The 15,274-nt window shown below is 36.7% G+C and overlaps 1 protein-coding gene and 2 long non-coding RNA genes across 3 annotated transcripts in view; 1 reads left to right on the forward strand and 2 right to left on the reverse strand.

Moving 5' to 3' along the window:
- LOC311293084 (Fc receptor-like protein 5) overlaps positions 1–15,274 on the reverse strand; it is a 135,078-nt gene that overhangs the window by 75,100 nt on the left and 44,704 nt on the right. The window lies entirely within an intron of this gene.
- LOC311293228 lies at positions 569–9,076 on the forward strand. Its single transcript, XR_014627904.1, has 5 exons — positions 569–1,939; positions 7,226–7,298; positions 7,394–7,542; positions 7,677–7,779; positions 8,308–9,076. It is a non-coding gene; the product is annotated as an uncharacterized lncRNA (long non-coding RNA).
- LOC311293216 lies at positions 2,993–5,612 on the reverse strand. Its single transcript, XR_014627901.1, has 4 exons — positions 5,477–5,612; positions 5,272–5,330; positions 4,925–5,090; positions 2,993–3,499 (listed from the first exon to the last, which is right to left on the reverse strand). It is a non-coding gene; the product is annotated as an uncharacterized lncRNA (long non-coding RNA).

Below are 15,274 nucleotides of genomic sequence, written 5' to 3' on the forward strand. Positions count from 1 at the left end.
TCATTCAGTCATAATTAGGCTGCAAGACTGAATTATGAACTGGTAAACGACAAACTGATCACAGAACATGTTTGTAAAGCTTTAAACAGCAATGTTATCAGCTTTTACGACTAAACATTTGCAAACAACATTGTACTGCAGAATCTGCGTATCAATTGATTTTGATTAATATGCGCGAGGGAGAGAGAGAGCAAGACAGCACTCGGGTGAGTGTGCGCGCGGAGCTCTCTCTCTCTGCTCATTCATATGCCCTGTCAAGCGCGCCCTGTTAAACTGACAGGCCTTAAAAACACATGCAAATGATACACTTTCACTCTATGATGGTTAGACTGCGCAATTAATTATTTTTTCTAAGAGAAGCCAGCTTCCATTGAAAATGAATGACTTCCGGTAACTTTGGAAGCTCAAGTTGGCGGCGGTATGAATGTACAGTTACTCCACTGCCGCCTGCCTCCGCCATCTCGCTGAATGCTGCAGAGACGCTGTGCGGGAAGCATGTGACACAAAAACGAGGCCAGCTATTGGCTATTCGCTACTTCTCCTGCTGTACTGGCTGAGTAAAACCTCCGGTGGCTCATTACTGCCACACTTTGGTCACCGCAGATTTAAAATATGCACAAAATGAGCCGCTTACGGCAAATTAAAGTTATTTAGCAACTAATCGATGACTAAATTAGTTGACCACTATTTTAATAATCGATTAAATTGACTAGTTGTTTCAGCTCTAAAAGAATCTTACTGAGCTCAACTTGGATCGAGACCAACTACCAGTGGAAAGGGCCTTAGGACTTCAATGGTGCGTACAGACAGACACCTTCATTTTCAGAACTGTTTGCAAAGAAAGAATGCCAACTAGACTTGGAATATTGTCAGTGATCAGTTCAGTGTATGATCCTTTAGGATATCTTGCACCACTGACACTTCCAGTCAAACTCATCCTCCAGGAGTTGTGCAGAACAAACTACAACTGGGATGATGAGATTCCTAAAGTTCTTGAACAAAGGTGGGTTAAATGGATTACTGACTTGGATCAGTTAAGCACTTTCCATGTTGACAGATGTTTGAAACCATGTGATTTTGGGCAGCCGGTTAGCGCCCAACTAAACCATTTTTCAAACACCAGTGGAAGTGGATATGGATCTGTGACCTACTTGAGGCTACAGAATTGTAACAATGCTGTTCACGTTTCCTTTCTGCTTGGCAAAGCCAGGGTGGCACCCTTAAAACCAGTGACTGTTCCTCGTTTGGAGCTGACTGCTGCAGTCCTAGCAATTCGCATTGACAAAATGCTCAGAGAACAACTTCAGCTTCAACTGGAAAATTCTTTTTTTTGGACTGATAGCACATCTGTCCTGAAGTATATAAGGAATGAAAACAAGAGATTCCGTACCTTTGTGGCAAATAGGATTTCTGCCATCAGAGAAGCTTCAGATGTGACACAGTGGAGGTATACAACAGCTCGCAACCAACAAGAGATGGTTAAATGGACCAGATTTTGGAAGAAACCATATGCTGTCTATTGTTGTAAAGTTTTTCTTTCTTCAAAGCAGACCAGGAGACGTTGGGGATCACGTTCAAACAGAAGAGTTTCTTTATTTGAGCACGGCTGCGGTGCTTCCAACATAATCTAAAGTGTATAAATTGACATGCACTGTAAAAAATCCAACTTGCAAGTTGTTTACTCACCTTAAGATTATAAGTTGAGTGGGCAAATGTTTGAGCGCAATGTTGAGTTAACTTATAAAAACTATTTAACTGCATGTTTACTACTATTTGTCCAATGAACACAAAAAAATAAGTTGAGAAAACTTAATGTTTTGATTTCTGCGCTGGAACGTTTAACTTCCCACCATCGCGCATGCGCAGTCTGTCTCTATGTACGTTACACGGGGTTTCCTCCTTCAACCACGCTATCGAAGGGACTGGATTCATCTCTGAGGTAAGTTTTATTTTGCTTTATGAATGAAAATAAGCTACATTGATTGCAGACATATGTTGGTAAAATATAGTATTATGTTAAAAGATATTTTCTGTGGAGACGATAAGTGTCTATTGTTAGAGATTATCCGCGTAGCACATGGCTAACTTACTTAACTATTGACACCTAGACTAACGTTAAAGCAAGGAAACATGCTTGAATGAGAAAAGACAAGAACGTGAACGAAGTTTAAAATGTTAAGCGCAGTAAGTCGTTAAAAAAAGACTCAAATCTGGTGCTTGCGCTGATTGAGACAGAAGAAAGCTGTTTATCTCAGACAGAATGTGAGTGCGAATTCAGTTATCTTTCACGGCTTATTGCTAATTAATAGTGAAATACACACAATTATTTAAAAAAACCCACTGTGTGTGTAGTATTCATGTAAATACAGTCGGCTATGTCTTAAGTGAACAAACAATGTTGTAAAATACAGATGTTTCAGTATTAAATCTGTGCAATAGCTCTTAAAGTGACAGTAGTCTATTCGATTTAAATTCAATTTCAAGTTTATTTGTTATATAGGCCTATATACAAATGTCAGTGACAATTTGTACATGCTTAGGTTGAGGCTCAGGCATTCTACAGTAGTGCAATATAATTCAATATAATACAATTTAGAGGGGAAAAAATATAGGCCTACACTGCAAAATTTTTCGTTGTGAATTTACAATAAATAATTGGATAAATTTTGCATGACTTTCACAGTAAGGATTACAGCAATATACTGTGAAATATACTCACAGCAATTTACTGTAATTTTATATCTGTGATATTACAATGCATTGTTGTAAAAGCACAACTGTATACTGTAACTTCACAGCTTCAATGACAAAGCAATTACTGTGATATTACAGTACATTACTGGGGAATTACAATCTTTTGCTGTACATTGTTACAAGGCCCTGTACTTTTACAGTGTGTACTTTGAAAGTAATGTACAAGTTGACAATAATATACTGTGAATTTACAATCATTGTACAATTAACCCCCTCCCCCCAACAAACAACTCTGAGGTAAAGTCAATGTTAGCCCAATGGCATATTTATTAACAAATACATATTTTTCAATGTACAGCAGATGCCAAGAACTTCAAGAGTTCAAGAAATTCAACTTTCTAGTCATAAAAGTCAGAAAATGCAGAGAAATTGTGCAAACTTGCAATTCAACTAGCTGTGTCACAATAACAGTAATGGACAGGATGGGAATGAGGCCTTCATGGCAAGATAAGAGAGCGATGAAGGAATGTCGTAAAGGGGTCAGGCGCTCCTCTCAGTCTCAAACATTATAATGAGTCCACACGCAACAGCATTGTGTAAAAATCTTGTAGTGCAAAGTTGTCTTGAAAAATTACAAAAAGAACAAGGCTACTCAAAACTGAGCCTGACAACTACCGCTGCAAAAAAAAACTATGATGCCCACTCAAAGTCAATAAGTTTCCTCAAAAGGGTGCTCACATGAGGGTTCATTGTTGTCCGCTTCTTGGTCTTTGAGCCTCTTTCAGGATTGATGCCCAGGAAGCACCTGTTAATAAGCAAAGATAGTTTCAGTTTCAAATAGACTTACAGTAGGTATTGCAGACAGCATTTATCAAGGTGTGCTTTTTGCTGTGCTTTTTCCCCACATCAAACCCTAATAGATTTATAATCCAAACTTGTTAGATCTTACTCTCACCATAATTTTTTTTTAGCCATTTTTAGCCAAGGTGCCTCAGGTTAGGTTTGCCTGAGGCAAATAGGGTTGATTTTCTACTATGAGAGGCCATATCAACGTGTGCCGCCACTGAAATGCATCTTCACGCAATTGGCCAGTTGGTAAATTAAAACCAAACCCTGTTGAAAGTATGACAAACATATCCTTTTCAATAAAGGGCCTGAGAGCATTTTGTTCTGCTTTGAAAGAAAATTTCATCTACTTCATTCAATACATTCGCATTTCGCAATAGATGTTTCAAAATCATCATCACATAGCCTGCCCCAAAACAAAATAAATAGCTGTGATTGGACCAGCAGGTATTTGTCAGCATAACATGTGTAGAAACCCAGACTGATCTGCAGAGCGAAATTGAATGAGTTCGCGAGATCAGGGTGGTCTCACCAGGCTAGCCTCAGGCCCCGTCCACACTACTGCGTTTTAGTTTAGAAACGGAGAATTAAAACGAATACGATCGCCATCCACACCAGCGTTTTAGCTGCATATTAGAATTGATCTCCGTCCACATTAAAACGACTGAAAACGCGTATCACGTGACCATTCACCAACACTGGGCATGCGCGTGCCGGTGTAAACCTAGAGACTTTCAAACATAGACTGTAAAAAAATGCTTTCAAACATCAAAATGTCATTTATTAATATGTATTTGTTTCAAAATGACATATAAACATGTTTTCCTATTCTATTTTTCTTGGAAACGCTTCCAACACGCTTGCGTGTCGCATGAAAAATAGGCGTCGGTTCTATATAACATGTAGTGCTATGCGTTTACTGCGCGAGCCGCACCTGAGACGCTTCCAAGAGGCAGTTTCTTCTTCTTCTTACTGTAAGAAACTGTTCCAGCGGGTGGAGTTTACTGGTACTGAATATTACCTGTGTATACTCCATGACTGATGACACCCAATCATAGAGCCGAGCGCGAGCCTCTGCGTCATCGTTTCTAAAGTCCTCCGTTTTGACCCGTCCACACTAAAACGCCCTCCGGAGTTTCAAAACGAAAAACGGGTCGGCAGCGTTTCTAAACTTCTCCGTTTTGGGTCTCCGTTTTTGCCGTTTTAGTGTAGACGGGAGGTGTAAACGTAGCAAAAGGTCTCCGTTTTTAAACAAAAACGCGGTAGTGTGGACGGGGCCTCAGGTACCTCGTTTGTCAGCATTTTAGACCTCAAGACAATCATTGAGTTGGAAGCCTGTACTATAATGTGAATTACAAGATTAAATGTGATCTTTATAAAATACCTTTGAATGAACTCCAGCGTTGACGATCCAGCGGCAGGATACTCAAGGTTGAAGACGTAATAGCTGCTGAAGAAAGCAGCTACTCCGTGTAAAAAGAAAGGGTGTGGGCCCATCACGACATGTCCCTCGATGGATATAAGCCATCCAGAGGGCTTCATCATGTCACCTGAAATGAACAGATACAGCATTATGTGTTATGAGCACTTTGCGATCTGCTTAAGATACAAATGGCTATACAAATGTAATTATTATTATAATTATTATTACTTATTGTGGTCTTGTAGATTTCTAGAATGAAAACAAAATAATGAGTTAGAAATGTCGATACTAGATCAAAGTAACATTACCTTGAATGATCAAGCAGGGGCTGCTGGGGAGTTCTGCAGTATTGACCAGTGGCACATGGCTGTAACATAGTTAACACACAATAGCATGGATTTAGGATAAAGGATAAATATTGTTCATTGGTCAGAGGTAGTAAATCATGCAAGGTAAATGTTGATAATGTAATCACTCATTTTGCATTTTAAATATTTGAATAAAAAATCTTACATCAACTTCAAGCATCAAACTCTCTCTGATGACCTGGAAAGAAAAGAAAAAGGAGAAATTACACAAATGCAACCAAAAATAAGAATTTCAGTTTGAATGCAGATTATGATCATTGATCATTGTAATTTAATTTTAGCCGTGTGTCAAAAATGATAGTGGTATATATATATAGTGTTTTTTTTCTGTAGCACTTTGAGATTGCTCACTCAATAACGTGCATTTACAACTTTTACAATTATTATTCATTCATATCAGGACAAGTGGGAAACCCTAATGTTAAAACCCTCCCGTTGTCGAACACGACATGAGACTAAAGGGGGTCACACACCGGATGCGCAGCTCGGCGCCGCGCCGCGCCACGTCTTTTAAATTCGAACACATTATTCTCTATGAGAGTACACACACCGGCGGCGCCTTTCGGCGTCTGTCCGCGACGCCCAGCAACGGCTCAGGACCGTGTTCAAAATCCTGCCGCGCCACAGAGCGCCATTTACATGGTTTTATATAAAATTTACATTTATAGAGATGTATATCTTCCTCTTACATTCTCATAGAGAATAATGTGTTCGAATTTAAAAGACGCGGCGCGGCGCCGAGCTGCGCATCCGGTGTGCGACCCCCTTAACAGTTAGCTCAATCATGATGTAACTAGGATATCCGCTGAAAAAAATATTTTTTCATGGACCGTTTGAATCACTAAGTTATTAAAGTTAAACAGCTAACGGTTAGCCCTGCTAATCTATGATAACCTTGACTAATTACAGAAATGTGCACACATAAATAGTAATGTTTGTCCCATCATTGGTTTTTATAAACTTTACAAACACCAGATTTGTCTAAACGGTGATAGTGACATGAAAAATTATAGCGAAACTCTCTTCATTAGCTACTAACATTACTACTATTAGCAAATGCTGTGAGAGAACTTTCAACAATTCCGGGCACTTGCTAACAAAATGTGAACTGTGTCATGCGATAAACGTTTATTTGAAAGTAAATATTATCATCATATTAAAATAACATGGGTGTAAGTGCTGCAAACATGTATGCTACTCAGTACTCACCTTCTCCATTCAGCCCGGAAATTCAGAAGAGGGACACGACCGCGCCTTTTCAGTTCAAATTCAAAACAGTTCGGTTATGTCATGTGACTTTCCAGGGCATAATTTCAATACAATATTTCACTGTAATAATACTGTTTAATGCTGTGAAATCCTTTTTTTTTTCACTGTGTTGCTGTGATATTACAGACCTTGTTGTGATATAACAGCAGGTTTTAGATTGCAATATTTTACTGTAAAATAAGAGTTAAATGCTGTAAAATCCAAGGATACTGTAGTTTTTACAGGTATTCATTGGGATATTACAGGGAAACTTAATTACAACAAGTTACTGTAAAATAATACTGTTAATTATTGTGAATTGCTGGTAATTTTTAACAGTGTATATATGCAAAACAAATGTTATGTTAAAATACGCATGTTTGCTTTGTATATTAAATAATGTTTAAAGTGAAAATATGTTATCTGCCGCTGTCAGTGTCCTTCCTGTTAATCAACGAAAGACAAAATCGCTCACTGCTCTTTAATAACTTTTGTATTTTTAAGGAAAAAATGAATAAATTTTTTTTCACATTTCATTATTCCATTTCTGTAGTATTTTTACTATATGTAAATTAACCTACTGTAACTGTTTTTTTTTTTGTTTTTTTTATATGAATCTTTGTTATGTTGTATTTGTCCCTTTTAGACTAAAGAACATCAGTACAGCAACAAGAACCTCTGATGTGCTAAAACAGTGGCCTTTGTTTTTGAAAGATCAGGTGAGTTTATCATTTTTAGTTAGTAGAACTGAATTAACGTGTAGGCCTACACTTAATTCTTACTGTTTTAACAATGTTTTTTTTTTTTTTTTCAGGGTCTGTGCTGAGTATTACAGGTTTACACAAACTAATCAGAAGAGCACCTTTTTCTCTTAGTTAGATGAATACACATCTAATTGTACAAAACAAGTGGTGGAGCGTATCCGATGAGATGAAGATCCTCCTAGACCAACTTAATCATCAGGTAATTATTTTGCATGTGGTCATATCTCTCTGGTTAAAGGCTGAATTTTGCCATCTCCTTTTCAAGGTAATTCCCATGCTTCTCTTTGGATATAACATGCATAGCTTGTTCCATATTTGTTTTCTGTCTTTCAGACACAGAAACTGCAATGTGCTTGCTCAAAGAAAGGCTACAACTCTCAGAGCTCTACCTTTGTTTATGAGGGAAAAGTCAGGAAACATCCTGAAGACTTGCCTGGTAAGAAGATGTGTGTCACCAGCATATACACTCACACTTGATATAATTTCACCTGTTCACCAGATCCCCATGATGTTGTGCCACGTGTAACTATATTAAAGGAATAGTTCACCCAAAAATGAAAATTAGCCCATGATTTACTCACCCTGAAGTCATTAGGTGTATATGGCATTCTTCTTTCAGACAAATACATTTGGAGTTATATTAAAACGATTCCTGGCTCTTCCAAGCTTTATAAGGGCAGTGATATAGTGGCAGACTTGAGGGTGAGTAAATCATGGGCTAATTTTCATTTTTGGGTAAACTATCCCTTTAATACTGATATGGCATCTAACAGCACAGGTGCAGGAAATTGGGAGATGTATTCTGTTTATCAGTTTTAGTTCTTTGGCTGAATTTGAACAAGCTTAAAAACATGACCACCTTTACTTTTCAAGTGAAGGTACATGAGCACATGTTTAGGGTCACTCTGTGGTGTAACGTAATTCAAAAAAAAAAAAAGTTATGTCAATTTATTTTCTACTGCAGGACACAGAGCCAGAAGACATTCACAAGGGGAGAAGATGAGGATCTTAACTATCATTGAAGATGATGTTGCAACTGTTCCACTCCAACCCAATTATAAGGTGCCTCTCTGTAGTACTATAAGAGCAGATTGGGCTAGATAATGTGCAAGAACTTTGCCACAGCTGTTACTCTCATCTTTGGCTTGATTTATGCCCTCAATGTGAACTGTCCTAAACAATTAAAATACTTAAAATACACTTTTGACTAAATTAAAAATTGTTTATTGGTCTTGACTTAAAGTGCTCAGCAAGAGTCCGGTCCTTCAAAAAAAAAGTAGCCGCAATCCATATGGATAATTGTAAGATTGAGCATTTATTTGTTCCAGTTTGTACTCTTATTTAGTGCATAGTCTTTTTATGGCTTCATTTCTTCTCTAGAACATAAAGATATAAATGTAAACCATGTTTTATATAAAAGTAACACATATGATTTAATCCATGTCTTCTGAATACAATCGGATATCAAGATTTAAAAAGAATTGTTAGTTTATTGTTTCTCCCAAAACTGTATTACTTCAGAAAATACAAATTACAGCTGCATGTCTTTGTGTCTTGCACAGAAGAAAATAAGTCCTATGAGTTTGAGACAGAAAAAAGTAAATAATTATGATTTTGGGGTAATATATTCCTTTGAATAAAAAAAGAAAATTCTTGTCATGATGACAGCTAATTGAAATGACATTTTTATTTGCCTTCAACATGCTTCTGAATAAATGTTTTGTTAACATTGACTCACTGGTTTCAGTTTTTGACTTGGGCAAAGTTATTGTAGTTTCCAGTCTTAACATATTATTACTTAGTACCAATTTCCTTTAGGATTTTTTTGTTCACTCAACTTCAGACATTGAGACAAATCTTTTTGAATTGGCTCAACTTAAAAAGGTTTGTTAAAAAATAGTTGCACCTCTCCAGAAAACTAACAATCTTAAGTTAACCCAATAAAAACAAAATTGTAAGACTTACAACTTAATTTCAGTCAGTCTAACTGTTATTTACAAAAGTTGAGTAAACAAAAAAAAGCTGAAGGAAATTAGTACTAAGATTTTTTTTGTTGTACTGGCTTAAAATTTTTTACAGTGTGGTGTCTTATAGGCATTTTAGGAGGAGGGACTTTTGAAGGTGGAGACAAATTCAAACAAAGCATGTAAATGAGTATACAGGTTAAGGAACCCGCCCCAGACCAGCAGTCTCAATTTAATCAGCATAACCACTCAAATGCATATGTGCTAATCCAATCAGCCAAACGATTCAACGTCTGGACTGTGGCTCTTGCTCCAAGAGCCATTAAAGACAATAGGTTAGCGTCTCCGTGATCTGACTCATTTAACTTACAAAGGAAAAACAGGTCGGGCAGGAATATCTTGCTGTAAACTCAATAATCACTTTCTCAGTTTATATACTATCTAAATTAAAACCTCAAATGCTAAAATCAGTATTCTTCACCGTGATGTTATGTAAGGAAGCATATCTGAAATAGATTCTTAAATTTGTAACCCTTCACTATATTAAGAGAAAAATACTGGATTACTCAAGCCAATGCAACAGCCAGAAAGATTGTTTCAAGCTGTACTTTCTGCAAACGACATCAAGGTAAGCTAGGAGAGCAAAAAATGTCTGACTTACCCGAAGAAAGAATAACTGCAGATCTACCTTCTTTTTCAAATGTAGGAGTAGATTACTTTGGCCCAAATGATGTAAAAAGAGGTCGAACTTGTGTGAAACGCTATGGCGTAATTTTTACATGCATGGCTAGTAGGGCAGTTCATTTGGAGATGGCATACTCATTGGACACTGATTCTTGCATAAATGCTTTGCGACGATTCATATGCAGAAGAGGACAAGTCATATGAGGTCTGACAATGGAACAAATTTTACTATCTCAGAAAAGGAATTGAAAAGAGCACTGGCAGAGTTAAATCAAAATAAAATCACAAAGGTTTTAGCGCACAAAGGAATTAAATGGAGTTTTAATCCACCTACAGCGTCACATCATGGTGGCGCATGGGAGCGCATCATCAGAATGGTAAGAATGGTGTTGTCCTCCGTTTTGAATCAACAAACGCTGGATGATGAGGGATTACACACTGTTCTGTGTGAAGCTGAGGCAATTCTCAATGATCGACCAATCACCAAAGTGTCCGAAGATCCAAATGATCTTGAAGCACTTACCCCCCAATCATCTGCTTACAATGAAGAGAAAGCCAATCTATCCTCCTGGTCTTTTTGAGAAATCAGATCAGTATGTAAGAAGAAGGTGGAAACAAGTACAATACCTTTCAGATCTTTTTTGGAAAAGATGGATAAAAGAGTACTTGCCTTTGTTACAGGAAAGACAAAAATGGACCAAAGAGAGACGTAATCTTATGCCTGGTGATATTGTGCAGATTCTACAGCCCCACGCAATTCTTGGACTCTTGGAAGAGTACTAGAGACTTTCCCAGATAAAAAGGGTTTGGTTAGATCTGTACGAGTTCAAACCAAAACAAACACAATAGTAAGACCAGTAACAAAACTTTGCCTTTTATTAGAAATGTGAAAAAAGAAGGTTCAAATGCATGGTGTACTCATATATATAAAAAAAAATAATAATTATTGATGTATATGGACTGTTTGATGGCTCCTTATGTAGAATGTATGATTTTGAATTGTTTATGCCCCCTACCTCATTAACAATTAGGGGCCGGTATGTTGGAGCCATTATGTTAATTAGTATTTTTTGTTTGTGACACTAGAGGGCGTATTAGTATTTGAGTATATTTAAGGTGATGATGAGTTACAGGTGCGGAGATTGAAGGTCAAACAAACTTTTTGACCGTGCCGTGTTTGAGAGTCATGTTTGTACAAGACTGTGCTCATACCAAAACAGTTTGTTAGCAATAAGTCAAAGTAAAGTATTGAGTATTATTTTTGTTTGTTTTATTTGTTATTTGCGATGCCAAAATGGACAATAAATGGATTTGGCATATCCGAATATTGAGAGGGTATGGACAATGAATATTTTATTCCTCAAGGCAAAGCACGCGTCAGAAACAGACTAAGCAATCTGCGTCCCTACACTAATGAATTAACTTAGGCTCCAAATAAAAGAAATGGTGAAAAATAGGTTACAGCCTAAATTGACATTTGAGTCACCTTGATTTTGGGGGATGCTCACTGCACTTCTTCCACTTCAACCTATAATGAAAAGACGTTTGTAAAGGTTTAATAAAAACTTGCAGAGTTCATTAAGTAACTATTATGTCCATTGCCTTAACTTTGTTTGAGTAAAAGTTACAGCTAACGTTAGCCACTAGCTCATTTGGGTGCATGTAGGAACATAACATTGAACTTACCAGAGTAGGGCGCTTAACACAAACAGCAGCAACACACTCAAAAACAGAAGGACTATCGCTAACTGAAAAGAGTTATTGACTAACGTTAACACTATTGCCCTGCCACATTAACAGTACACAGGATATTATCTGTCACTAGCAGGCGGACTGACGGCAATCGCGCACCGCGCTTGCAACTTATATATTAAAAATAGCCTCGTCTAACAGTCAAATATCACGTGTAATATGATATTCTTACAACATTACAACAAGCAAAGTAGTTTTGAAGTGTTTTAGTTTACTTACAAGTTGTTTCATGCTTGATACCACGTCGCTCGAGAGGGTAGCCATCTTGGATAGATTTTTCAGGTAACGTCAGTTAGGGCCGAACGTCATGACGTCATATCACGTGATCGACAGTACACTTAAAAATTGTGAGTGTTGGGTGAACCAGCAGTGTTCACTCAGAAATGCTGAGGCATACACATAAAAATACATATTTGTTCATAGACATTAAAGGTGAACTAAGTAACTTTTTTTACCTTAACTGAACAGCTTCGGAGTCATTGGAATGGTTATATTACTTATTTCGGGTTGAATGGTGGTCGTTTCGCACCCCCCTGGTGCCCGTGAGCGGAAAATTCGCACTTGCAACTTTGAGCCGGCGGGCCGCCGGCCGCCGCGTCAGGAAGTATCAATTGCTTTACGGCCAAAAGAAACCTGCTAAAATGCTGTCATTATTGCGCTCCCTCACGCTGTTCGAACCCGAATGAAGAAGACGTCCCATCTGCTTTGATGTCGTTGATCTACTAGCCTCTGGTGTCTGAGAATCGCCAACGAGTTTTTACAACAGTGTTGTCAAATATCTATTCCGAAGCTGTGGGGGGAGCTCTAGAGAGAAACCTGCGAGCAAAAAGCGAGAATACAGCGAAGAAATCCCGAAACTACTGAGCCCCGCTTTAATAGTTTAAAGGTGGATTAACTCAGCAAGAGATTTTAACTGTAATGACCTCAGTCTTTATAAGCTAATAGTACTGTTCGGGCTTACAGTGCAGATTAAAGACATAAATGTGTTACAGAAAACCTGATAATGTTGATAATCTTGTAACATGTTTTTTGAAATTGTCACAATGAATAACATGCAAGTTACAGAAATGTTGTTATATGCCCCTTTCATTATCAAACTGAACAGCACTGGTTGGCCTATTTATGTGGATATAGTGTAATATTCATAGCCTGCATCAAGATAAGCGATGGGAATCATAAGGAATTCTACTTTTCTGCTTCCAGTTCATGAAACTTATTGATTAAAAATTATTTTAATATGCTAGTAAAGATGTTAACATGTTGTGCAGTATGAGTAGCCTATGTTTTATTGGTTCAGTACCTGCTTTTACAGGAAATCTTACATATCCACGTTCACACACACTGTTAGACTTTTCTGTAATTTCTACAGTTATTTACTTTAAATCCCCCAGTATTATACTGTTATTTCTCTTTACAGTAAATAACTGTGATTCCCATTGCATCATGGGAATGTTCTGTGACGTCTAACACCACATACAGAGACTTACTGTATTTTTTAAATTTGCTGTATACTACTGTATTTGACGTAACTGCCTCTCTGGCTGGCACCATTCCATCGTGCTTTTATTTCCTAATTTTTGCCTTACACCGCGTGTCTACAACGCTATAATAGCCAGAGGCTGTCTAGACACATTGAAGCGACCGGACCATTAATACAAAATGCAAACCTGTTTGTCCCTTGTCAGAAATAGCGCGAGCGCTTGTATGAAGGACTAAAAATGACAGAACGAAAAATAAATAAATAAATAAATAAATAAATAAATAAATAAAAGTAGAAATAAATAAATAAATAATAGAAATAATAGTGAAAATAAATACATTTTTGGTAATATAAATGGCTATTTCTGTATTTTTACATGTATTCATTTCTTTATTTATGCATTTCTATATGTATTTATTTATTTATTTATTTATACATTTATTTATATATTTATGTATTTATATATTTATTTATATATTTATATATGTATTTATTTCTTTATTTATTTATACATTTATTGATTTCTACATTTATTTATTTCTGTATTTCCACATTTCTACATTTATTTTTCCCTGCACATGTATGCTAATTGACCTATGGCTAAGCCACGCCCCCAAACGCGATGAGCCAATCACAGTACGCATAGCTAACCCAATACACTCGGACATTCTCTGCTTCCACGTCCATTGAAATGCATGGATTGCTTCTCCAACGCAATAAAGGTGGAAATGAGCTTCTCCATACAGCTCGTGCTGAAAAGCGACGCAGTGCCAAACGCTGCTCCTCCTGCATGGACTCCACCACTGCAGCGGCGTCTTGATGTGAGTGATTATATATATTTTAATCACAATTAATGGTTAGGCTAAAGTTAATCCTCTGGGGTCGACAAACGGTCCGGCGCATTTTGCTGGATTTTTTCACATAGCGGCAAAATATGAATATGCCTACAGAGAGCGCGCGCTATTGACATCAACTTGATAAAACTCATCAGATGCATGTACTTTACTTCTATTCCCAAACTCTCTGATAGTGTTATCTATGGGTTATTTGATTGTTGTCATATTTATAAAAAAAAAAAAATATATATATATATATATATAAAACGTGTATATATGTATGTATATATATATATATATATATATATGTATATATGTATGTATGTATATATATATATATATATATATATATATATATATATATATATATATAAAACGTGTATATATATATATATATATATATATATATATATATATATATATATATATATATATATATAAAACGTGTGTGTATATATATATATATATATATAAAATATTCTATTTTTAATAGAGTTTGGGAATAGGCTACTAAAACATAATTTATACACATAAAAACATGAGATCAGAGTTTTAAAATCAAACAGTTTAAAAGAGAACAATACATCACGGTTGTTTAAACCAATCAGCATTAAGCTGTGTTGTCAGCAAGTCGTTTCCCATCAGTGCAGCGGTGGAGAGCAACTGCGCTCAACTGCAGAATCCGACACGTCTGCCTTGCGCTCGCGAGAGTTTTTTGACATACGGTCTGCCGTTTAAACGCTAACTTAAAGTCAACTCAACTTGCATTAGCCTGGTGTATTTTAGTGTTCGTTATATCAGCTCATGCCAAAAAGAATGTTTGCCTTACCTATGATATTGGTCTCTGGCCAAGTATTTCGTCCATTAGTTTGAAATACTTGAATTTTATTTTCACTTTCCCACCAGCACTGCTTTTGCAGAGGTTCTCTTTTCCAAAAGTTTCGGTTTGAAAGCTTTCCATTAGGAGCCTAACTTTTGCCACAACTTCTGGAAGCCCTTCTCCCATCTGCTTCAAGGTCTTGATAAATTGTGCCATTTCTTTGTTGTTTAGAATCCTGTATTCCTGTAATTCTTTTGTCTTTTATGACTTTAATAAAGAACCTGTCCAAATGTACTGCACCATTTTTAAAGAATGATTTTGTGACTTTTACATATTCCAAAAAAAAAAAAAAAAATCCATTACAATTTTGCTAAATATTCGAATTGCCTCACAAA

Source organism: Rutilus rutilus (assembly GCF_951802725.1).
Source record: "Rutilus rutilus genome assembly, chromosome: 1".
NCBI classification, from domain to species: domain Eukaryota; kingdom Metazoa; phylum Chordata; class Actinopteri; order Cypriniformes; family Leuciscidae; genus Rutilus; species Rutilus rutilus.